Consider the following 26,347-nt stretch of genomic DNA (forward strand, 5'->3'; position numbering starts at 1 on the left):
AACTTAAGGTAGGTTAGAGGTTGACTTAGGTTAGTTTTTAATCTAACTTAGGTTAGTATGACTTAAACTAAGGTTAGAGTCTAACCTGACTATGGTTAGACAGAGCAGGAGGAGGAGGAGGAGTTGGTGGTGGTGAAGGAGAAGAGAGGTGGGGGTGGCTTCAGGCGGCGAGCCGGCGACGACCAAGCGGTGGCGAGCGCTCCAGGCGGGGGCGGCGTCCAAGCAGCGGCGGGGGAGGGAGGGAGGAGGAGGGCTGCGGGGGAGGAGGAAGAGAAGATGGAGGGGGCGAGGAGGAAGACGACGGGGAACGGCGGAGGACAGCAGGGAGAGGGGAGAGGCGGGGGACGGCGGAGGACGGGGGGTAGGCTGGGGGAAGGAGGCGCTGGAGGTAGGGAGAAGAAACGCCGCCGGGGAGGGGGGGTAGGGAAGGAAACGGCGAGGGGGGCTGGGGGTAGACTGGGGGAAGGCGGAGACGGCGGGGGGGTAGGGAGAAGAAACGCCGCCGGGGGGGGGGGGGGTAGGGAAGGAAACGGCGGGGGGGGGTAGGCTGCGGGGGAGGAGGAGAGGGAGGAGAAGGGCTACGGGGGAGGAGGAGAGGGAGGGAGGATGCAGGAGGATAGAGAGAGAGAGAGAGAGAGAAAGAAAGAGGAAACGGGCCGTTGGGAAGAGGTGGGCAGTTAGGGGAAAGGGGTGGGGGGTTAGAGGAAAGGGGTGGGGGGCCCATGGGGGGGCCATGGGATGGGCAGGTAGGGGGAAGGGGTGGGGGGGCAAGGGCGCGTACCCCCGTCCCGCGCTCGTGCGCGGGGCGGGGTAAAAAAGTTTGCAGTGACGGGATTGAAATGGCGCCGGGATGACGATATGGGTCATGCGGACATGACCGGGGCGCGTGGAGACTCGGAAAAGCGAAAAAGGGCACGTTCACGCGCAAAACGGGCGCGAGAAAAACGTAAAAATAAAGAAAAATTAATAACTCCCAATCCGGACGTCAAAACGAAATAGCGTAAAAACAAAAAGTGGGCAGGACGACAGGGGAAAAACAAGAAAAATATATGAAGGAGGTTCCGGGAGGGGTAAAGGCGGTCACGTGCAAAAAACACAAAAAACGAACAAAAAATCTGAATTAAAAATTAATATCAAAAGATCCGTGCATCGGAATGACGTGCATAAAAAAGGAAAACTGTGCAGAAAGATGTGCCCGACAATCCTATCACATCAAAACATAATGCCGACGGAGATAAGACGTGTTCACATGGGAAAAACCCAAAAAACAAACCCGAAAATGGGAGCAGAAATTAATATCGGACGAACCGTTCACCGGAATGACATGCAGTAAGAAGGAAAAATGTCCGCAAGAAGGGGTGGCACAAGGTTATCACGTTAAACCGCAGTTTCGGTGGGAGTAAGAGGGGTTCACATATGAAAAACTCCAAAAATACTCCCAAAAACTCATTTAAAAATGAATAAGTAAAAATCCGGAAGTCAAAAAAGGGTGGAGGAAAAAGGAAAAAGGTGGGGGAAGGCACAGGAGACACGGATGTCAAATCAAATTGGAATTTCGATGCAAATAGGGCAGGTTCACATGGAAAAATGTCAAAAATACGCATGAAAAAGTCTTAAAAACCCGGAAAATTAATAACTGACAAACCGTGTATCGGAATGATGCGGAATAAAAAGGAAAAATGTCAGGGGAAAAGCGATTGGCAGGGCTAGGACGACAGATCACGGTTCCGAAGCAAGCAAAGTGCGTTCACATGGAAAACCGGCTAAATTGCGTAAAAGGCTTAAAAAATTAATAACTCAAAAAAACCGTGCACCGGAACAGGGGTAGGTAAAAAGGAACAATGGACCGTTCAATGGGAGGAACAGGGCTATAAGGTTGGATTTGGATTTTGGTGAACGTAGGGTGCATTCACATGGAAAAACCTCAAAATCAGGGAATGAAGGAAAACTGCAAGGGAACAGCCCCAAGGGTGGTTGGAAAATAATCGGATGGGTGGGAAGGGATCCCATTAGGGTAAAAGCAAGGCAAGGCATTCATGCATGAACAGGTTAAGGCAAATGCAGAAAAGTATGCCCGGGAGACGCGCAGGGACGCGTCCCCACACTTAGGACCTTAACGGATAGGGTTAACCGAACAACAGGGACCTAGGACCACGCCACAGACCATCCACTAACGTCCCCACACTTAAGACATGAACATCACAAAGAAACAGAAGTTATAGGGTTAGAAAAACTTGGCCCGTTTCGTCAAGAATCAAGGTTGAATGTCAATGGCACGTCCACAGTGGTTGTCGGCGCTGGAGGGACCAAGGCATCTTCTCGGCACACGTCCGTCATGGCAGGGACCACGCGACAGCACCCAGGGAGGTAGCTGATGGAAGGAATCGCAGGAAATTCGTCGATGATGAGGAATACTACACTCAACTCACAATCACTCAAACGAAATGAAAGAACAGTCACTCGCCCCATGACTAATATCACGCGAGGAATAATGATTAAAACCCATATCGCATACTCGGTTGAGGAATCAACAAGGGGGGAATTGGTGCAGAAAGAGTATGCCAGGGTGCACAGTTGATGGTGCAGTAGTGCGTCTAACCCGTCTGGCATAAGTGCAAGGAGGAAGGCAAGGGAGCCTTACGGTGCAGTGTACAGAACAGGGTGATGTGTGTTGTGATGACGGTAAAGACCCATCCCGTGGGTGCACAGGAAAAGTGGAACATACCTGACTCCAAGTGTCGTAACGTCCCTCAATCTCACCTCTTGGTATTTGATTGAAGAAACTTCAGTCACACTCAGCCCACCCTCTGTCTCACGCTCTGTGGATAGATACAGGAGGGCAGCCTTTTCCTGAAACCCGTTGATGTCATCCTCACGGTCGCTTGTGCAAAGGTTGTATGCCTTGTGCGCATTTGATGGTGCAACTGTGCATCCCGCCCTGTGCCGGCATACGGTGCAAGAAGGAAGGCAAGGGAGCCTTATAATGCAGTGCACAGAAACAAATCGTGCTTTGTGCTTTGAGAGGCCCATCCCGTGCGTGCAACTCTTCATTCACACTTCTCACCTCTCAATTGATTGGAAGGGAAAAGACTGGTCTCTCGACCCACCCTCTGTCTCACTCTCTGTTGATAGATACAGAGGGCAACCGTACTCACTTCCCCATTCGGTTAGGATGAAAGCTCACATCACTCAAGGGGTTGTCGATGAAGATCGCGTCATCAGTTGTTGAAGAGGCGTACCCAGGGAGGTAGCCATCAAATCGAATATTGTATTGGACAGGAACACGTCGTCTGCTAGAGGACAGATAGTCACTTTGCAAAGAGACCCAGGACACAGCGTACCAAGGGAGGCAGCTTCGGAATTGGATCCGAGGGATATCAATCAATGAATCCACTTTCTGGACTGCTGGGTGTTACCACCTTTTCCACAGCCAGCTTCTCGCCCAAGGGTGTTTATCACCTTTTCTTGGAACGAGGCCTGCTATGACAGGGAATTGCTTCCTTTTCTCTCATAACAATTTTGTTTTGTTTTTTTTTTCTTGTTTTTTTTTTTCTTCTTTTCTTTTTTCCCTATTCCCGAGGGTGTTTCCACCTTTTCTCGAAGAATAGGTCGGCATGACAGGGACCTTAGTCCTTTTCTCCCATGACCGATATATTTTGTTTTTTGTTTTTTTCTCTTTTTCTCTTTTCTTCAAATTGAACAAGGGAATGGTGGAAAGACCATGTGTCAGAACCCACCTCGCCACTGTCGCTGGTGGAAAATAGAGGATAAGAGATCAAGGCTAGAAGGGGGGTTTGAGGAGATAGAGGGTTGCGTCCCCTTCATCAGGAGTGATTGAAGAACGGCTAACAGAAGTAGCATCATAAGAAGTACAATGCCGCGCCAACGAGGGAAAGGATCAAGTGTCCGTAATTGTCAAGATCCCCAAGGAGGGAAGTACTTCTTCAGGCGATATCCATTAATCAGAAAGGGATCATCAGAGGCATCAACGGTCTGTACTTGGACAGAGCCATTAGGGTTGACTGCAAGTACCTTATAGGGGCCCATCCACCGCTGTTGAAGCTTGCCAGGAAACTTGCCAAAGCGTGAATCATAGGCTAGGACCAAATCACCTTCTTTGAACTCCTTGTGCTTGATGAAGCTGTCATGGTAAGCCTTACGTCGAGCTTGCGTGGCTTCCATGCACTGGAGAGCCATCCTGCGAATTTCGTCCAAACATTCCAAGTGCAGGAGACGGCGTTGCAGTGAATTATCGTCCCCCAAACGCTCTTTGATAGCCACTCTCAAAGAGGGCAATTCCAGTTCAACAGGGAAAACAGCTTCTGTACCATACACCAGCTGGAAGGGTGTTTGTCCTGTTACTGCTTTATGGGAGGTTCTGTACGCCCAGAGGGCCTCTGTAAGTCGATCATCCCAATCACGACGATGTGCGGCAATTGTTCTTGTCAAAATCGAGCAGAGGATGCGATTGGTGACTTCGACTTGGCCGTTGGCTCTGGGGTAATATGGAGTGGACTTGCGATGGCGGATCTTATACAACTCTGTCAACTCTTCCATGACTTTGTTAAGGAAATGTGTGCCTCTATCACTTACCAGCTCTAAGGGACTGCCAAAACGGGTGATGATATTCTCGTACATGAACAGGGCCACGCTGTTACCATCGTCCCGCTTTAGGGCTTTAGCTTCACACCACTTTGTAACATAATCCGTACATACGAGGATGTATCGGTTCTGTTTCCTTCTAGTAGGAGGATCGATGGGACCTACGAAGTCAATGCCCCACTTCTCAAAAGGCTTTAAGGGAAGGATAGGTTGCAATGGCATGGCACTTGTCTTCGTGGGTTTCCCCATTCTTTGACAAGCATCACATCTTTTACAATAATCATAGGCATCCTTCTGAATGGTAGGCCACCAATATCCCGCTAGCAGAGCCTTCCTGGCTGTAGCTTCTCCTGCAAAGTGACCTCCACATGGCTCGTCGTGGCAAGCCTTCAAAACAATCCCAATCTCGTCTCCTGCAACACATCTTCGGAGCACTTCATCTTTGCCTTTCTTGTACAGTGCACCACCTAGCAGGGTGTAGGGGGCTGATTCTAGCATGAGCTTCTTCCTTTCCCGACTAGAAATACCAGGAGGGTACTGTTGGGTTGCCAGCAGATTGGCAATGTCTGCATACCAGGGAGTGACAGTTTCTACCAAGAACAGGGAAGCATCAGGGAGGTCTGGATCATCTTGCTCCTCGTCTGCAGTTTGTGGGATACGCGACAGATGATCAGCCATAACATGGGAACGACCAGGCTTAGTAATCACCTCAAAGTCGAACTCCTGGAATAGAAGGAGCCATCTCATCATTCGTCCTTTCACATCTGCTTTGTTCATCAAGAAGGACACGGCCTCATGATCCACATAAAATTTAAAGTGGGTAGATAGGAGGTAATGGCGAAACTTCTCTAGGGCAAACACCATTGCCAAGCACTCCAGCTCGGTCACTGTATAGTTCTGTTCCCTATCAGTGACTTTTCGGCTTGCATAATAGATTGGTTGATCCAGCTTCGAGGAGCCCTTCTGGCAGAGGACAGCACCTAAACCTTCAATTGATGCATTAGTGTGTACATGGAACTCTTTCGTCCAATCAGGAGGTTGCAGAATGGGTGCCTCTATCAGACACTGCTTCAGAGTGTGAAAGGCTTTGTCACATTCTTTTGTCCAAGTGAACTCTGCATCTTTCCTCAGAAGCTTGTGCAAGGAAGTTGCCTTTGTTGCAAAATGGGCTATAAACCTTCTGTAGTAACCCACATGGCCTAGGAATCCCCTCAACTGTTTGAGGTTGGTGGGTGCTGTCAGAGCTGCGATCTTTTCGATCTTTGCAGGGTCTGTTGATATCCCTTGTGCAGAGACAATGTGGCCCAACAGAACTCTAGAAGAGACCCCAAAGATGCATTTGTCGGGGTTGAGGGAAATCCCATACTCCCGGCATCGGTCAAAGCATTGTTCCAGGTGTTCCCAGTGTTCACGGATCAAACTATAGACACAGAAGTCATCCAAATATACCTCGATAAAGTCATGCAGATGATTTTGAAATGTGGCCATCATGACTCATTGGAAAGTAGCAGGGGCATTGCAGAGCCCAAATGGCATCACCCGGTAAGCGTAGGTCCCCCATTCTGTGGTGAAGGTTGTTTTGGATTGGTCTTCTTCTGCGATTTGGACTTGGTTGTATCCACTAAATCCATCCAGAAGGGAATAAAGCTCATGTCCTGCCACTGTGTCCAACAGTTGGTCTGTGAAAGGGATAGGAAAATGATCCTTCTTTGTCTTGGAATTAAGCTTTCGAAAATCCACACATATGCGCAATTTGCCATTCTTCTTGGGTACAACCACGATGGGTGAAACCCATTCACTATTTGCCACTGGATAGATGAACTCGGCTTCTAGAAGCTTCAGCAGCTCCGCTTTCACCAATGTGGAATAATTCGGGTTCATTCGCCTCTGTCGTTGCCGTACTGGCTTGGCATCAGGCTCCAAGTCAATATGATGTTGACATATTGTGGGATCAATCCCCTTTAGGTCTTTGTAAGACCATGCAAACACGTCCAAATTCTCTTTCAACAAGTTGTACAAAGTTGACAACTCCTCTTCTGGGAGACTGCTACCCACCTTCAAGCGGCGTTCAGTGCCTTCTGCATCCACAAAGGTTAACTGCCTTTCACCTTCTACTTCACGGATAAAGGTCCCGCGGACTGCTTCTGGGTAGAGATCCGACTCCTTCAAGGGAGTGGTGTCCTTGTCTGATGTCCCACTAGAACTCACTTCTTCTTTTGGTGGAGACTTAGGTTGCTTCTTGAGATGTTGAAATGGGATTAGAGCCGTTTCAGGTTTGGTTTCATAATTAATTACCTCTTGGCTTGAAGACTCCTCTTCTGAAGATGACACATCCAGGAACGTCACATAACAGGGACCCTCTGATGCCTGTTGGATTGGTGGAACTGGTGCTTGTTGGCACGGTGCATCATCATCATCTTTCTTTGGCAAGGATAGGTTAGGACGGCAGGAGCCACTCTTGAAAGACGGCTTGTTCTTCTTAATCCATTCCTTATAAAGGTTTTGCATATGAGAAGATCCATTTACCAGACCAAATGGTATCATCACCATTCTGTCCCATAGCATGAGCTCATCGGCTTCTGATGCTTCTGGAACTTCTTCCTCAAATGTATCCTCTTCAGGTGGGATAGATTCTTCTGTTTCACTTTCATTATTCTCTTCGTCCATATCATATTCAACCTCTTCTGTCTCTGCTTCTGCTTCTGTTCCTGTTTCTGCTTCTGTTCCTGTTGCTGCTTCTGTCTCTGTAGGAGCTCTGTAACAGAAGAATAGATTCTTTGTTTCCTCTTTTGTCTCTGTCTCTGTTTCTGCTATGGCCATGTAACAGGGAGAGCAGTACATCCAAGCTTCTATCTCACTGTCAGAAGTGATTTCAGAAGTCATTCCTGGTTCAGGCAGGAAGTATTCACCCATTGATAATGGCTTTGCCTCTTTTGGAAGTCGGCTTACAGTATCCACTGTTAAGGAATGTGCCACTGTTTTCTTAGGAAGGATCTGTTTGACAGCATCTTTGTCTGCTGATGTTCCATCTGTAGCCTCATTAGGGGAGTCAGAAGATAATTCCAAGGAGGTGGATTCATGTCCTTTTTGAGAACCATACAGTTTCAGCACCACTTTTTTGGGTCCTCTACCCAAAGTCAAGGTTCCTTTGAACCAATCCGTCCTTGCTCTGGCTTCAAAAAGCCATGGTCTGCCCAGTAATAGAGGATAGGATGTACCATAAGAGTTTGGCTTCACCACCAAATAGGTCAGCCAATAATCTTTTCCAGCCACTGTAGTCTTCACATATGGGAGAATGCCCAAAGGCTTGATTCTACTCTGATCCGCCAGTCTGATGAGCCATTGGGTGGGTTGCACACCTTGTAGGCCTAGATCCTTCATCGTCACATCCGTCATAATGTTTACTGATGAACCTCCATCAATCAGTGCATTTGCAATGAAGCAGCCTTCTATCCACACACCAGTCTCTGGAGTACCTGCATCTAGGAAAGCATTAGCCACATCCACTTCTTTGACAGGCTCTGGAGCCTTGTTGGGCTTTGTTGCTGTTGAGGGAGCAATCCTTAAACCACGTCTTTTTGTCAGTATACTTTTGAATCTTTTCCGGCAACTGGGAGACAACATTAATAATTGTCGGAATGTGAGGTTTGGTTTAAAGGTATCTAGATCTCTAACTAGATTGTATTCCTTAATAGGATCCACTAGCTTCTCTAACCGATTAGGGAATGGGGCAACACCCATTTTCATTTTCCCTCTTTCTTCCAACAGAGGAATTACATGAGCTTCTTCTGCCACTTGTGGCGCTTTCTCCTCTTCTGTATCCTGGACCTCTGGTCCTGTTTCTGTAACTGTCTCTGTAACTCTCTGTGGCACTGTAGGGCTCTGTACGGCACTGTTAGGCTCTGTTCTGTTCTGTTCTTCTGGTGGAAGACTGAACTTCACTGTTCTGGCAGGAGGGTTATTTTCTTTCTGGATAGGTGGTTCCTTCTGCTTTGCACGCGTGATGGTAGCAACTTCCAATTCCACTAAATTGGAGGTAGGCTCTTGGGCCTTGGACGGACTATCAGTAGCACTGTTTTTCACTGGGGCTGGGCTTGGACAGTCTTTTGCAGTGTGGCCTTCTCCTTTGCATCGACTGCATAAGGGCTTGTAATCCACTGGCCTTCGAGGATTTGGACAATTTGGTGAGATGTGTCCCTTTTCTCCGCATCTGTAACATTCCACTTCTGATCTCTGACCACCGCCAGACTGTCTTCCTCTGTAACTCTGAGAAGGAAATCTTCTAGGTCCGAAATTAGGACCAAACTCTCTAGGCTTGGGTCCAATATCCTGTGTTGTCATTTTGGATTCCAGCAAGTTGAATCTTGCGTCTTCTTCCTTCCTTCTCCTATCATGCATCTCCTTCAAAGAGCAAATGTCCTCTGTATGATTCTTTCGCAAACAGTAGGAACAGAAGGCTCCAGGGATGGTTGGTTTTCGTGTACATTCAGTGGCTAAATGGCCTACTTGATGACACTTACCACACCAAGTATTTGACCACATCACATCTCTTCCTGCTCCTGCAACGTTGGATATGCTAGCAGTATTCACTTTCAACGTCTGTAGTTGCTCTGTAATCACATCCATCAACTCCTTTTTGATGTTTGCAACTGAGTTGGATAAATAATCCTTCAAGCTTTCTCCTCCGGACGTACTGGCAGGAGGGTTTTGAGGAGTCTCTGTAATCACTGCATAAACGGGTTGGGCTGGTACAGAGGGATCTCTGTTCTGGTTCTGATTCAGGGCTCCTGTTTGAACTGTTGGCTGTTGACTCCAGTTGGTAGGGTTCCACTGTTGCTGCTGATTTGGCATTGAGGAAATTGGTTGGGACCATTGTTGTTGTGGTTGAACCATCATTTGAGGCATGGATTGTGGCCACTGTGGATTTGGTGCACTGTACTGTGATACCGGGGGCATCTGTTGGTAGGGATAGGGAACAGTCCCTGGAACTGCATTTGGTGGATACATCATTCCTGACATCAGAGGAGGTAGGACTCCTCTTCCTGTATTCATCGCTAATCTAGCTTCCACTTCATTGTACAGTCTTGCTCCTTCTATTGCAGCTTGCAAGGTGGCTGGTCTTTGTAGCTCCACGAACTTACGGACTTCTGGTTGTAATCCTCTGAGAAATACCCCCTTTTGAATGCCATCATCTAGATTATGGTTAGTCCATCTCTTCAGGATGGATTCCATTCGTGAGACATAGGCTTCCACTCTTTCTCCAGAGGACTGACTTAGGTTCATAAATTCCTCTCTCATCCGCTCTTCAAAACCTTCACACCTGAATTTAGTGAGGAAGGCCAACTTCAGGTCGTCCCATGTGCCAAAAGTTCCTGCTGCTTGTCTCTCATACCACTGAAACGCCGCGCCCTTGAAAGTGGCGGGGAATATCGCTAACCAATGCTCAGGGGTTCTGGCATTGTTAGCCACACACGCTACCATAAACTCTGCTACATGAAGATCGGGGTCTTCATTGTACTCTCCCTTAAAAACTGGCAATGGAACTACATTCGCTGGCCTGTCATCAATATTTCCAGGACGGATCTGGCTTGGAAGTGGACCTCCAGCAGGAGGAGGAAGGGCTTGATGTGCCATTGGGACTTTTGTAAAGAGTTCCGCAAGGGCGTCAAAGGCGGCTTCTGCTGCGAGCTCGCTCTCGGCTCTGATTCTTGCTTTCTCTCTTCTCACGTACCTCTGGACTCGTTCTAACGCTTGCCTCTTTATTGCGTCATTCATCAGGGGGTTGGCTCCACTATGTTGTTGGTGCTCCACAGAGGGTTAACAGAAGACTTCAGTCTCTGGAGGACTCTCTTGCCAACATTTCTTCTACTTCTTTCTTTTCAACGTCCTTGAATTTTGCTTTCATGCCACTGCACAGAGGAAGGTATTCGGTTCTGAAGGTGTCAAAATGCATACATCTGAGCATTGTGGTGGTGCCATCATCATAGTAATGCCAGCTTCTGATGGTTTCAACAGTGTATGTTGTGAAAAACACTCTGTCTACCAACTTCCAGTGGGTTGCTAATTGAACAAACAGAAGATTATCAGTACACCAAGCATCCCATGTATCTTGCTGTTGAGCGTCCACGAACAAATTCCAACTCTTTTCCTTCTTGTCTTTGTGAACCTCTACAGACCAAGACTCCTGAAGCTTCTTCACAATCTCCCACTTGATGTTGTCTGGAAACTTCTCAATGAATGCCAAATCTTCCATGGATGTTCATTCTCTATGTTTCTGTTCTTCAGTTTGTTCCCAAACAGTTTGCCACCAAGATGCAAGTTTCTGCTGCTTCAATAGGAAGAGGAAACTGTCCACCACATAGAGCATGCATCATGATGGTGATGTGTTTCCGCCATTGTGGGATGAAATTTTTGTGGAAAGTGGCTTTGATTATGAGAAATTCCAACTCTTCAGTGGAAGAAGGAATTTTACAAACATCCATTGAATTCTTCTCTTCTTGGCAATGCCATTTCCTTCATTTTCAGCCTCTTCTGGTGCTTGTTGTTGGCAAGTTTCCCCGGCTGTGCACCAAAAACATGGAGCCCCGAGAGGAACACCAAGGAAAAGGGAATTCTCTTGCAAGAAAATCTATCTTGTAACATCAACAAGCTTGTTTATCATATTTCATATTGTCACAATGAAGAAAAGAACACCAGGCACAACAAATCTTCATGCAGCATCATGTAGACCTCCCACGGATTTAATAGAATCAACCATATTCTTCAATACCTTCACAAAATCCATCAATAGAACAAAGAAAGAAAAGGAATACACCATCTTTGAATGGAAATACATCACATAGTATTCATCTTCAATATCTTCATAGTCTTCTCTCTCAATCTCTCATATACAATCACTCTGTTTCAGTAGAATTGGCTATCTCTGACTCTCTCTCTCTCACTCCATCAATAATACATCATATCCTCACTACAATCTCTCAAAAATCACTCTCAATAATCCTTCTTAGGTCGTGGATACCCCTCCCAAGAGGTATGTCTGATATGAAGAGTCACCAGAGCCACTACAGTGTCTCTTCACAGCTCACTACTGTCACTTTACTCTAGTCTTCTCTTGAGTCTTCAGCAGCTACTTCTTCCACTTCTTTCAGCTCTTTTGCACTTGTATTCACCTCTTTCCAAGGTTAGAAAACTTTTCCAAAGTCACACATACATTCCACAGAACACTGACAGAAGCATACAGAACAGTCTACAGAACAGTACCAGAACAGCTACAGTACAGAACAGAACAAAAGCAGAAGCTCTACAGAAGACCTACAGAAGGTTACAGAAGATCATCAAAACCACATAACTCACTCTCAAACCATTTCAAACTCTCACAAACCATTCAATAAACTTTCATAAGATCTCAATCTTCATCAATCAATACTCCTTCCCTCCTTACAGAAGACAATTAGAACAAAACAGACCAAAACAGAACAAAACAGAAGGTATACAGAACCATTCAGAACCTATCAGAACATCACAAAACCACCAACAAACATCATGAACTTCCAAAACACAATCAATATCATCCAAAACACTCTCAAACCACTTCCAAATCAATCAATCATCCCATAAAATCAACCATTCAGCTCTCCAAAACAACAAAAATCAGCCAAAAAACAAGTCATTTCAACACTCAACACATTTACCAAGTCTCTTGGTAAAGAAAAGTTCATATATTTTAGATAGCTACTTGGAGTTTATCAGATGGTTTGAGCTTGAGTGGGAGTGTTAGAATATCAAGCTCCCATTACTCTTCAATCAGTCTATCTTTATGTGTGTGACCGACATTAGTTGGATATAGTTGTACATGTGTGTAACATTCAATAAATCGGTGTAGTCAGTGACTTAACCATAGTTAGTCTTGGTTAGGCATACCTATGTATGTAAGTCTCTTTCAATTAGTATGATGGAAGAATAATGGAAGAACAACAACAATGAGCTGAGGCTCATCTTCCGCTCCACTCTATCTCTCTCCCTCAGGGTTTCCACAATATAAGCATTCTTGTGGGGTCCAGGGATGGAATTTGGTATTATCTATTTGCATTGGTTTGGGCTTCATTTCTTCTTTGGTTGGGTCTCTAATTGGGCCCATGTTCCATTGGCGAGGCCTTAATTCTTCTTGATTTTCTTACTTCATCTAGAATAGTTGATTATCACATTAGATGTCTTGCATGATATAATCATTAAGTAATTTTGTGTCACGCATAGTGAGAATCAGGTCCTTGATGTCATCTCCTCGAGGACCCCATCTGAATTGGTTGATAAAATACTCCTCATGCAAAGTGAGGTCACATATAAATTTCCTAAATTTAGATACATAAGTAGAGGTATGGCAGTTACCTTGTCGTAGCTTCCAAATTTTTGATGTGGAAGTGAGCTTGCAAAGAAATGCCTCATACTTATGAAATACTACAATATTATTTTCCAAGATTGGGGTGAACCATGATAAAGCTTGACCACAAAGCCAAGTGCCAAAGAATCCCACCTTGGAAGCATCATTTGCATACCTATCCAATTGCAAGAATCCGTAAACTTTGAACGGTCACCATTGAACTTCTCTGGCATGCTAATCTTGGGTTCTCTTATTGGGGATTGATAAACATGTAGAATCATTTGATCACTTCCTCTGTTGTTTTGCAAGTCTCAAATATGGTAATTTGTTGTTTGAGGTTTTAAAGGGAGGCTACGATTCTTTCAAGGGTCACCTTCATGGTGCTTAGTAGGGCTAGAAAGTAGTCTTGCCAAACCATTATGGGAGCACTAGATTGTGCTCGAGAGACTAGACTAGATGCAAGATTTGTTACAAGAATTCTGATTTCAAGATAATCCCATGTAGGTCCACAAGGTACAATGATAACTTAACAAGATACGGAACATCCCACAACCCAAGATTGTAGGTATAGACAAGAAAACTCAATAGCATATGAAGGATCCCATTGAGACTCAGAGAATAATTTAAAGGCCATGAAAGTTTGAAAAAGAAGTGGAGAAGTGCAAGTTCAAGGCAAGAATTGAACCTCGTCAGATGCAACAGAGATGGATTTGGTAATTTTTACAAGCCGCGGAAGACAAAGTGGTTTCGAAGGGCACTTGCGGATTTTTCATAAATTTTCTAGATGTTGGATTGAGCTAGAGAAAGTGACCAGCAGTTTGGGATCTCAAGATGAACTGGCAAAACTTTTCGGCATTCGAAACAGAGGCCGAACATGCAAGATTCGCGGGTGGGGTAGTGTGAAAAGGAAAAAGGGCCAAATGTGAAAAACTTTTTGGGGATGGCCTTTGGGGGGGCCTTGGGCCTCCTAAAATAAATCAATTTGGGGGGGACGGGGTGGAATTTTTTCCAAAGTACGGCACGACGTGTAGGTTGTCGCCCCCCCCAAAGGCAATGATTTGGAGATGGAGGCCATTATGGGCGCCTGAGATCAACCCCCCGATTTGATCTCAACAATGGAATCTTGGATTTTATCACTTCCTATTACCAATCTTCACTCGCACAATGGCTACAGGTTCAAGAGCACAGAATTCAATCTTTGTCTCTCCTCCTCCTCTCTCCTCTAAGGGGCTAATCACACGACATAAAATCAAGAAGAAAGGGGGATAAAGGATGCTTGTCCGGGACTGGATTGCTCCAAGATCAAAAGGAGGATGAGAGGCAATGTCGAGCACTATCAGAGAACTGATGGGGGGTCCGTTGGATGCACAAAACCATTTCATAAAAACATGCAACATGCAAATAAGCGGCATGCTCAATTTTCACAAAGAAAATCTCATTGTTTTGATGTTTGATGGCTTTAATGATGTGCACATAGAAATAACATTTGTATGAATAATTTTTGAAGTATTCTTGAGGGTTGTACATGATAAAATCCAAAACCTGTAGTTGTAATTAATAATTTAAAACCCGAAATGTGTCTTAATAAAGGGAAAATGAGGGTTTCTTATATTTCGGGTTAGGGAATGAAGTTCATATGGGATAAAAAACTAATAAAAACTAATGTTCACTCAATATGATTAGTCAAGACACATAAATAAAAAATACCACATTTTCATGAACAAATAAATGAGAAAAAATAGGGAAAAATATTTTTTGTGCTTTAAAAATTAGGAAAAATATATTTTATGTTCGTGAATGTATAGCAAGATTGGAGCATGAGGGCTAAGCCTTAATCAAGTCTTGTTTGTATGTTAGAGTATGTTTTTTTTAATTTTTACATTAAAAAACTACATAAAAATGAACGTTACATCTACCCAATGAATGCAAAACCTAAATGGTAGGAGGGAAGAGGGATTGTGAAAGTGAGTGGTCACTGAAAAAGTTTTGAATTCTGATTTATTTGATTATGCATAGCATACAGGCCAATCACTATTTAAATTTAAGAGAGACTAGTAACAAGAGGAAACTTGTTGCTAGTCTCTAGGAATGCCGCAATTATGAGTAGCTTAGAAATCATTAAAGGATTGGTTTTGCACCTCACGTGGTTGGTTTTTTAATCATAAAATGCTTGAGCATGAGGTGTGTCATCAAAAATTGCATTATGCATATCGCATGGTAACTCTTGGATGCATAGCAATCGACTGCCAATTACATGACCTATGTGAAGTTGTGAGGAAACCCATGCTATAGACTAGATGCTTGAATCTTTGGGAAATTATCAAGTGAGGACATTTATATCCTAGGATGTTTGAAATAAATAAGAGCGGAGTGTGTTCATATGTGCTTTATGTTAGAATAGCGCATCTTGGGGCCAATCCCCGAGGTGTAGGAGAGTTGTAGTGGGGCCACGACATTCAACTGGAGAGGTGCCTCATTTATGTTTGTATCATGTTGTTGTACTACACCAAGATGTGTGGGATCTCCCTTTGAGGAGTAAGGAAGGGCAATTGTTGGACTAAGTTCCACTACAAATGCAATATCTACATTAGCAATTAGGGCAGTGTGTCCCCTGGATACTCCTGAGTGCGAGGCCATGTGGGGTTGTCTTGTGAGTGTTAGAGAGGCCCAACTAGTACCTATAGCTAGTTTCGAACCTGTTTTAGCTGGTCCAGATAGGTGGTGCATTTTTGGGAGCTGCTAGTAAGTGCTAGTTTTCGTACCTTGGTCGATTGGGACCTATTCTTTATTGCATGCCAAAAATTAGTGAGCTAGACTCACAAGACCGTCAAGCCAAACCCCAAAAGCAAGAAAGGGATGAATGAGCTAGATAGTGAGTTGAGATAAACATAAGATCTTCTTTGCAAAGAAGTGGCCCAATATCTTTGCAAGGATGGGGTCTTAATAACCCTAGCTCAACGCACAGTCTGTTGGGGGAGGAAGCTCTAGTGCTTCCCCCCTTTCAATCAATCCATCCACTTCAAGTGGAGCTATAGTTCCGGTTATTTGAACACCTATAGTGAATCCGGTTTTTACCATGGCGGCACAACCTATTGCTATACTTGTTGGAATGACGGATTTGATAGCTTTGGGATTTCCTCTACCCATCTTTAATGGATTATAGGAAGAAAATGTGAAAGTTCACGTTAACGAAATCCAAAATTTGATGTTCAACTATCCGATTCAAGATGAAGGACACTTAATGATGTTCTTCAATATGACTTTAAAAGGGTGTGCCGCAGTGTGGTATCACAACCTAGAGGGTGGAACCATCACTACAATTGATTTATTATTTATGGCCTTTTGAAGGGAGTTTTCCCTTGAAAGGGGAGGTCAATATTGGCTACGTGTCCTTAATGTTACATATCAAGAACCTCACGAGAATGTTTGTGGGTATGCCAAGAAACTCAATGAGGTTTTTCAGAAATTACAAACCTATATCCCTATTCCAGTTGCTACTCAGTTTTGCAATACTTTATAAATGGGTTAGAATTTAACATTCAAATGCAATTGAGTAGTGTTACTCTCGACAACATTGATACGGCTATTACACAAGCAAAAGAGGTGGAAACACAATTACAAGCAGCTTATGCCTCTAGGTGAAACTAGAATATGAGTTTAGGGTTTGGAAATGCTCTAGCGTTGACAAATGGAGGTTAAGGGATGCCCATGAATCCTTCTAATGGAAGAGGAAGTGTAATTCCAAATTTGTCCATGTTTCCAACTCCTCCTAGTGTGACCATGCCTATGGCTAGTGAAATGGCTCCACCAACTGTTGGAAGTGCAACGATAAATCCTACCGTTGTTCCACAAAATCAACAGCCAATACCTAATCAAGTGGTTAGGCCAATGGAACAACAAGTAGACAATCACGGCTATGAGTGAAGTGCCTTGAATGTCCTTAGAAAAGTTATGGATATGATGAAGAAATATTTTGATATGATTAGCCATTGATGTTAATTTCCTTAAGAAGTAGTAGAATTAGATAGGGATTTGATGCCCTGAAGAGGGTGGCCCCTCAAAATTCAGCTGTAAGTGGTGTGGTGGTCAAAATTTCCCTAGGAATTATCCAAATATTAAATGTGGCATATGTGGGAAGTTCGGCCAAATAGGTAGTGCCTATTGGAGTAAGATTAGCTCTCTCTAGCAAGGAAGTAAAGAGCTAGGTCCAGTTAAATATTGAGTGCAAGGGAATAATCTCCAGGAAGATGAAGGACTGAAACAAATATTACAAAGAGGGAAATTTATGGTAGAGGAGCTACCTAGTGGTAGTGGAGTTAGCTTTATAGAAGCGATTTGTGTCAATGGCACGAAGTTGCAAATCTACGAGTTGTTACAAGAGGTCAAAAGGGTAAATAAGTCGACAAAGATAAGGAAAAATCTGTCGAGCGAAACCCTAAGCAAAATGACAAGGGGACACAAGTCCTTAGTCCCCATATGGAGGGTGGACCTCTCAAAGCTGTGGATGGTAAAGCCGACCCCAAGCAAGATAGGGAGTACCCAAAGAAGGCTCGCAAAAGCCAAGAAAGAAGCAGCAAGCCAGTTCAACGATCAAAGGAGAGAATGGTTTGGCGAGAAAAGTGACCTCTTGCTAGCTATCATGAATTTGATTTAGCGAGTTCTCTTTGTGAAGTTAAGCCAGATGTAAATCTTCTACAGTTGATTGAATTGTCTCTCCAGGAGTGTGCAAGGAATATAAGAAGATCCTATGCAGCATGGGGCATATCATTGAGCCCTTCGGAATAGCGCAAGTAGGATATGATTGGTTTGAGCATTTTGAAAAGCATTGCCCAAGGGTAGCAATATACGTTGATGGAAATTTAGTAGACCATGCTATTGTGGACACATGATCCTGTGTTAACATTATGAGTTTGGAATTGATGGAGAGACTAGGATTAGAAATTAAAAAAGATGCCTCCACAATCCTCTGAATGATTGATGACAGTTTAAGACAACCCAAAGGTTGCATTACTAAAGTACATGTGATGGTTGCCAATGTAGAATGCATTTTGGACTCTAGGGTCATTAGGTTTGTAGGGTGACCTAGCTATCAAGTATTTCTAGGTAGGCCATGGATCTTACAAGTAGATTGTCTGGTTTATATACTTGCTGGTCATTTGATCTTTGGTCTGATCTTTGATCAAGGTGCTAGATGTGTAGTAGTAGATGCCTATCCTAAATCTCCTCAAAGTGAGAGAGTTCCATTATCTTCATCATCAGTGTTTGATCCGCTAGATGCTCCATCTGCTATACTGAGACGCCATCAAGTGATGAATCCAATGAGGGGTCTATGACAGAGGATATCTACCAAGTGACTTTGAATGAGACAATAGAGGCTCAAGAGAGTATAAGGGACGTGTATGTAATTGAGCTTGACCTTGGTACGATGAATGATTCACGACCAGTTAAATTAGGGTTTATGCTCAGTTTGGAAGAAAGTAAGGACTATGTGTCCTTGATTCAAGAATTTCACAATATCTTTGCTTGGAGTTATGATGAGCTAAGAGGCATTCCTCTGAGCCTCACTGTTCATACAATTCCTTTGAAGCAAGGTAGCCATCCTTTGCGATAGAAAGCAAGGCATATGCCTTTTGAATTAAGGTATGGGCTATTTGAAGAATTAACAAAACTACAAAAGGCTAGACTGATATTTTTTATTCAACACATAGAAAGGTATTCACCAGTTTGTAAGAGAGGGAGATTTAATAATGGGGAAATACTAGCTACAATATTGACTGGTATATAAGGTGTTAGGGATTTGATTTATAGGCAAAATAGTGATAGGTGGTCTAACAGGATTATGTGATGTCTTAAGTCTCTACTCCTATTTGGTGTCAAGATAGGAAAATCTTTGTCATTTCCCAATGAATGGATTGAATGTTTTATGCAAGTAGTATCTTTCTTACATTCCTAGGTGACTTAGACACCCATTTAATCTTTTTTGTTTTAGATGATCTATTGCCCCACATTATTGCCAAGTCACTCAATCTCATCATTTGATAGGTCCAGACTATTGGTGTTGCATTATAAGATTCATTTGAGCATGACACACTTTGATACCCACTCCTTCAGCTACCTTTACCTTGGTGTAAAGGACACAAAGGTTTGAGGCCCTTTGACTTTCTATTCTTCATTCTTATACATTCATTCTCATTTAATATTCTATAGATTGTGTCATTTGTGTTGTCATTTGATGTATAGTATTTGTGTTTGCCATATCATTTCTTTACAATAACACCCCATCTAGTGTAGTTTATTTGGCTTTACTTAGTGCTTGCAAATATTATGGAAAAGCAAAATTAGCTAGTTCATCCCTAATATCCCTCATCATATTGATGTGGTTATTTGTGGTGGGGGAATCTACTATACATAGTTATTGTCATCCACTGTGCAAATGCCCTAGCCTAGTATAAGGATGATAATTGGGTTTAGACTTTGGAAAATTTGTGGATATATCTTACATTCACAAGAACTGAGCCACTATAGTTCAGGAAATGTAACTCGTAAGGAACGAGGATGAGAATTGAGATCATCTTCGAGGGTAGTTGAATTTGGGGAAACACTTGAATGGGGGTCCATAGTTGGTGAGGGATGAGGGTCAATCATTAGATCTCATAAGTCAAAATCGAGCTTTTAGTTAGAGGAGAGATTGGGAAGGACAAGCAAGTGCACTTGGATTCCACGAGAATGAGACAAAGGTGAGATGCCTTTGGGTGGTGTGGGGTGTGTGTGTGTGTTTTTTTTGGGGGGGGGAACATGAATTGATGAGGGATATGGGGAGGATTTGATCATAATGCATCCAGAAAGTGTGGAGGAAAAAAAGTAAAGAGATGGTGCTAATAGGGTTTTTGTAAATGTTAGAGTTGTTTGGAGAGTTTGATAACTTCCATCTACTAGAGTTTTTTGGAGTTGTTTGGAGAGTTTGATAAGTTCCATCTACTAGAGTTTTTTGGAGAGTCTAATAACAATGCCACTTACATGATTGAGTCTAGTTGGACTAGTATTAAGAATTGGACATACCATAGAATAAATCCTTTAGATGTTGAGTCAATGCAAATAGATATTGAGCTTCTAATGAAACTAAAGAGCACAAAGAAGTGCAAACAAATCTTGAGAAAATTGGAATAGATAATGAAAAATTGAGAGAATATGCTTGAGCTTTGGGAACCAAATCACAAATTTAGTAGATAACTTAGGTCATGGCTCTAGGAAACCTTGCATGTGAAAGGAAATAGCTTAATGTTAGCAATAGCACGTGGGAAGAAGAGGTAGATGAAGCTCAAAATTATGTGCAAATTCATAAGAAGTAGGAATAATGTATTAGCAAATTTGCCTCATAGCTTAAAGAAAACACATAGATATATGTATCCAATTATATGAGGACAATGATGTTTTTTGCAGGTTTATCTAAACAATCCGTAACTAAGCAACACACAAATTTTAAGCCCAAAAAGTCTTATTTGATTGCTTTAGTTTCTAAATGTGTTATGTGATGCATGATAGGTGCTCTTACATTAGGTACAGCTCTTACTACTTTGATTGTAGTAAGACCAAGAAAAGGTTAGATTGGTTGAAGTTTGAGCTCGATGGATTTGTATGTTTCATCCACCTATCTAAAAATCTTATTGAAACATTGAAAATGAAGAATGTATGTCCAAGGTTTTAATATCCATTTTGCATGTAGTTGTAAGCTAAATCAATTTGACTTGGTATGATACTTCAATATGTGGGATTTCTATCTTGTGGGCAAATATATATTTGGTAAATCTTATTGTTTGATAGTTTAGATATCATTGCATATTGCCATTAGAGTATGCATTGATTTGGATGGGCAAATTTGTCTCCATCTCTTGTTCCATGAGTAACAATAAAGTTTAGATATCATTTCATATTCCCATTAGAGTATGCATTGATTTGGATGGGCAAGGTTTCTCTTATTGCTCTGAGATCTTTTTTCTATGTACATGACTAAGATTTTTGATATGGTTGTTGCTTGTAAGCAGGAAATGCATCTAGGGACAACATTATTGGTGAAGTAGCAAGGATCTGCATTTGGAAAAAAGAAAGGGAGGCTCAAGAAGAGCCAATAGACTTGATTTTATAATGGAATCTCAAATCCAAAGAGGATGACGACGCTACACCTAATTGAGGTGCTATAGAATGTGGGGAAGCAAAGAGAATGCACTGTTCAAGAATTATGGGCAGGTTGTGATACATTAAGGCAGCTTTAACATAGTGCTTTTGGGCTTTGCCATTACTCAATGCTTGCACCTCTAGAAAAGTAGTGGGTTACAATATTTTTAAGGTGATGCTTCATCTGAAGAGATGTCTCTCCCAAAACATATAAATACCAGTCATCAAAAAATATCTAATGATGTTGGATACATAGCCTAGTGTGTAGAAAATGTAGAGTTTTGCTAGGCGGATGATGGCATCAACACTCCAAGATGGTGTAGCAGGTGGGCATTCTCCATGATTAGATGTACCAAAGTTTTGAATTTCCTTTTAAGGATAAATATAAATTTTTTGGTTATATATCACAATAGATTCTTATAATAATGTGCATGTTGATGGCCCTAAGTTATAGAGAAGCATTTACTTGCACTTGTCATGTTAGTGTAGGACTCAGTCAAATTAGTGAAGTTATAAAGAAGCATCTTACTTGTACTTGACATGCTATGGTAGGACTCAGTCAAAGATGCTATGGGATTTTGCTATTGTTTGACCAATACATTATAAAAGCTGCTTCAAGAAGGCTTACTCATGGAAGAGAGATTTCATATGTCATTTGAAGAGATGTCTCTCCCAAAGCACGAGATTCTCTTGGATTGTTCATGGCAGGTAAATAGGGTGGTTGGAATGCCTTCAATTCAAAATTGAGAGAGGCTCAAACCTACAGAAACCAATCACAATGAAGCTTGACTCAGAATGCTAATTTGGTAAAAGGTATACTAAATGTTAAATGTCTAAAGAGTGATATACCTATTGATAATCCCCAAAAAGAACACAAATGAAGCTTGATTTAGAATGCTAATTTGGTAAAAGGTATACTAAATGTTAAATGTCTAAAGAGTGATATACCTATTGATAATCCCCAAAAAGAACACAAATAAGTGTTGTTGCTTGTATTGGAAACTATGATTACTGAGCTAGAAATGCCCTCATGAATGAGGACTTATTGTCACAAGGAGGGTTTCTAATTTCTGATTCTAGCGTGATACTTCTATGATTGTTACTAATGTATCTACCATTTGAGGAGAAGCTTGAGAATACAAGTGATTTGCTTCTACCAAGCACCTGCTTATAGGCTCCTTGACAATTTTCAACTTTTACTTTACAAATTGCACATTTTGAATTTGAACCTAATGTGATTTCATTTTGTGCGTTAGTTTTTTACTTGACTATAATTATTTCACAATAAAAATCTTTTGGGCGACCTTGTATGTCCTTGACCGGTAGTGCTTGTCTACCTATGAGTTGGATGTTCTGGATGTGAATGTCTAAGGGTGCGAGAACATCCACCAAGGCTTTCATTCTTGAAATCTAATTGAAGGTTGAGGTAGGTCATTTCTCTATATCCATATTGGCTTCCATCCTTGATCCATGTGAATAGTTTAATGGAAATTAGATGGTACCTTAGCATGGGCTCTATGTGCTATGTCATACTTATAGGGTCCATAAGAAGACTGTTTCATTGCTTCACATGTGTAAAACCTGGTTAAAAGTGGCTTGGCTTGGTTGGTCATCTTTTTGGTGTGTTTGCTAGAAGACAAGTACACTTGAATTATGGGTGGTAAATCTCCCTAGGATATTTAAATACTAGGTACATTTTCATGAAATTAATGAGTGATTACAAAGTCTCTTTCTTAAGAGACTATTTACTAATTTTTTTTCAAGATTACCAAAGGCAAGTGTTAGATTGGGCAAGAGACACAGCATTAGTAGAGGGGGGTAATTATTTTGGTCCATTATTAATGGTAGATGTTGAACACTTATCCTCTTGGAGTTGGGGGTATAATGAATGCATGCAAATCATTGTTTTCTTAGTGACACATTTTGCATTGATAGATGAAATTGAAATAAATATGATTAGTATATCATATCACTTTGATTGGTATTATCACATAGCTTATCCGACGTTAAGAAGGGTTGAATGGAATGATGTATTGCCTTGGATTCGTATATCCAGAGGCTTGAATGTAAAGAACGGGATTAGAGGGTCTTACATGGGGTTAACACGGGGTTAGCACAAGCGAATACCCGGTTACACTAATGGGGTATTTAAGGTATACAAGGACTTGATTAGGGTACCATTTGAAAAAATACAAATTTGTCTCTTCACCTTCACCTTTAGCTCCCATGGCTTCCCCTCTCTCTCTCCCCTCTTTCTCTCTCTTTCTCTCTCTTCTCCTACTCTTTCTCTCTCCTTTGCTCTCTTCTTCTCTCTCTTCTGCAGTCTTCTTCCTTCTCTCTCTCTCTTTTAGGGGACAATGTAAAGAATAGGATTAGAGGGTCTTACACGGGGTTAGCACATGTGAATACCCGGTTACACTGATGGGGTATTTAAGGTGTACAAGGACCTAATTAGGATACCATTTGAAAAAATACAAATCTATCTCCTCACCTTCACCTTCAGCTCCCATGGCTTCCCCTCTCTCTCTCCCCTCTTTCTCTCTCTTTTCTTGTCTTTCTCTCTCTTCTCCTAGTCTTTCTCTCTCCTTTGCTCTCTTCTTCTCTCTCTTCTGTAGTCTTCTTCCTTCTCTCTCTTGATTTTAGGTCCCCTCATTACAGTTGGTATCAGAGCCTAGTTTTTAGATCCTTTCTTTCTCTCTACTTCCTTTAGATTTAGTTCATTTTCCAATCTTAGGAAACCCTACTATGCACAGGTACAACATTGAAGAACCCTAGCAATTAAGGAGTACCATAGATGGCAACCTTTCTTGGAGAGCTCATTGGAGGTTTGACCACAAGAATGGCTGCTCATTTTTTTTTACTGCACAGAGCAATTTTAGGGGCGCCTTTTCCAAGAAGACCCCTCTGTACGTCGTGACTTTTTCTTGTGATGCAACATCTTGTGCCATGGATCAAACGGCTCTGCATTGCAAATTGCTTGGTGCCTACCGACCAGGTTGCACAGTTAGGCGATAGGTGCCCCCTAAGAAGGAGCTCGAAAGAGGAGTGTAGTTGACCACCCACAGTTGAAGGCACACTTCTTACAAGAACAAAAGTGCCTCGGCTACTTTTGCCTCTCGATCTGATATTGTGGGTTCAGGAACCTTTGCTACCTTAATAGCTCAAAATTTGGTAACTGGTGGCTTCAGTTTCCTTACAGTCTTTCCGAGATGGCTAATTGATGAGATCACATTCTGTGGTGGTAAAGGTGATTGTTGTCAATGAACGTTGTCAGCTGGAGGCAACTCCTGTTGTCGTCTCATGCCCCATAACTTCCCGTATTTTCAGTTCGGTTGCATTTTGTGGTGGTCAAGGTGATTGCTACCGAACACAGTCAGCTGGAGGCAACTCTTGTTGTGCCGCCTCAGGAAGTGTCAATTGTCTCGAGGTCCATCCATGAAGAAGGTAAAGTCACTTGAAGCTTGAGAGTGCCAATCGAATTCCCATCCCCATTCCACACTCTTGAAATGCATGCATGGTTGAATGCTCTTTACATTTCTTTCCCCATTAATCAAGATTTTACTCTAAACCTTAACCGTACTCTTGTCTTGATTCTGACCGATAAGAAAGAAATTTGTAAGAAGGGTAAGTGATGCAATCAATGAGTCACTGATTTGTAGAGGTAACCCTTTTTCCATCCCATTTTCCTTACTAATCATGCATATCATGAAAGGCCCAATCCTCAATTTGTAGATGCATAACATGCTAGTTGCTTAATAATAAATGTTAGCCATGTATATTCCATGTGAGGAAAATCCCGATGTCAGGAAAGGTGACAAGACAAAAGAAGAGTGACCCCCCCTTGCCATCAAAGACCCTGAAGGGGTGCACAACCCGGCCCCGGGGAAACTATGCCTTCCTCTCGGTGATCCGGAGCCCAAAAAATTTCTTGCAAGTGCAGGTACAGTTGAATGAATAGCCCAATCCCCGATCATTTACATTCCACAACCTTGTAGATGTATTGGTAATGAGATGTATCACTTGGGAATGTATGCACTACAAGGATACACAGGCATAGCGACGTTGCTTTTCGACACAAAATAGTGGTATCACTATTTGCGTCACTATTAGCGTTGCAAAGTTGCGACGCTAATAGCGACACAAATAACGACGATGCTCAGACAAAAAAACGCAAACCCAAACCCAAGCGCATTATTTTGCATGAGTAAATGAAAGAGAGTGAAAGGAAGAGCGAACTCCATCTTGCATTTGAGAGGGAGAGTGAGAGAAAGAGGGAGAATGAAAGATTCTCACTGCCGCTGCCGCCATTTTGCGAAGAAGAGAAGGAAGTGTACGGAGGGCGAAGAGGAGCTGTCGTCGCGAAGAGAAGCCACCGAATCCATCCTCAGGCCTTTACGGTGAGTGCATTGTTCATTCTTGCTTTGTTTTTGTGTTTTTCTTTTACTTGTTTTTGTTAAAAATCATGTGTATTGAGAGAGGAAGAGGAAATGAGAGAGAGAGAGGAAGAGAGAAAAGGAAAGAAGGAATGAGAGAGAGAGGGAGAAAACATTAAACATATAGGGAAATAGAGAAAGAGAGGGAGAGGGAGAAGGTTGGAGAGGAAGAGAGAAAAGGAAAGAAGGAACGAGAAAGAGAGGGAGAGGGAGAAGAAGGTAGAGGAAGAGAGAAAAGAAAAGAAGGAACAAGAGAGAGAGGGAGAAAACATTAAACATAATAGGGAAAGAGAGAAAGACACGGAGAGGGAGAGGGAGGGAGAGAGAGAAGGAGGGAGAGGTTGTTGTTGTTTTATTTCTTCTTTTCTTTTTTTATTATTTGTTGTTGTTGTGGTAGTGGTAGTGGTACTGGTAGTGGTAGTGGTAGCGGTAGCAGTAGTGGTAGTTGTTATTTAATTTCTTATTTTCTTGTTTGTTGTTGTTGTGGTAGTTGTAGTAGTAGTAGTGGTAGTGGTCGCGGTAGCAGTAGTGGTAGTTGTTTAATTTCTTATTTTCTTGTTTGTTGTTGTTGTGGTAGTTGTAGTAGTAGTAGTGGTAGTGGTAGTGGTAGTGATAGTAGTAGTTGTTGTTTAATTTCTTCTCTTCTAGTTTATTGTTGTTGTGGTAGTGGTAGTGGTAGTGGTAGTGGTAGTCATAGTCGTAGTCGTGATTGTAGTAGTAGTACTAGTAGTAGTAATAGTAGTTTTCTTGTTTGTTGTTGTTG

Source organism: Lygodium microphyllum, chromosome 3, assembly GCF_053477565.2.
Source record: "Lygodium microphyllum isolate KBCC chromosome 3, Lygodium_microphyllum_v1.1.10, whole genome shotgun sequence".
NCBI classification, from domain to species: domain Eukaryota; kingdom Viridiplantae; phylum Streptophyta; class Polypodiopsida; order Schizaeales; family Lygodiaceae; genus Lygodium; species Lygodium microphyllum.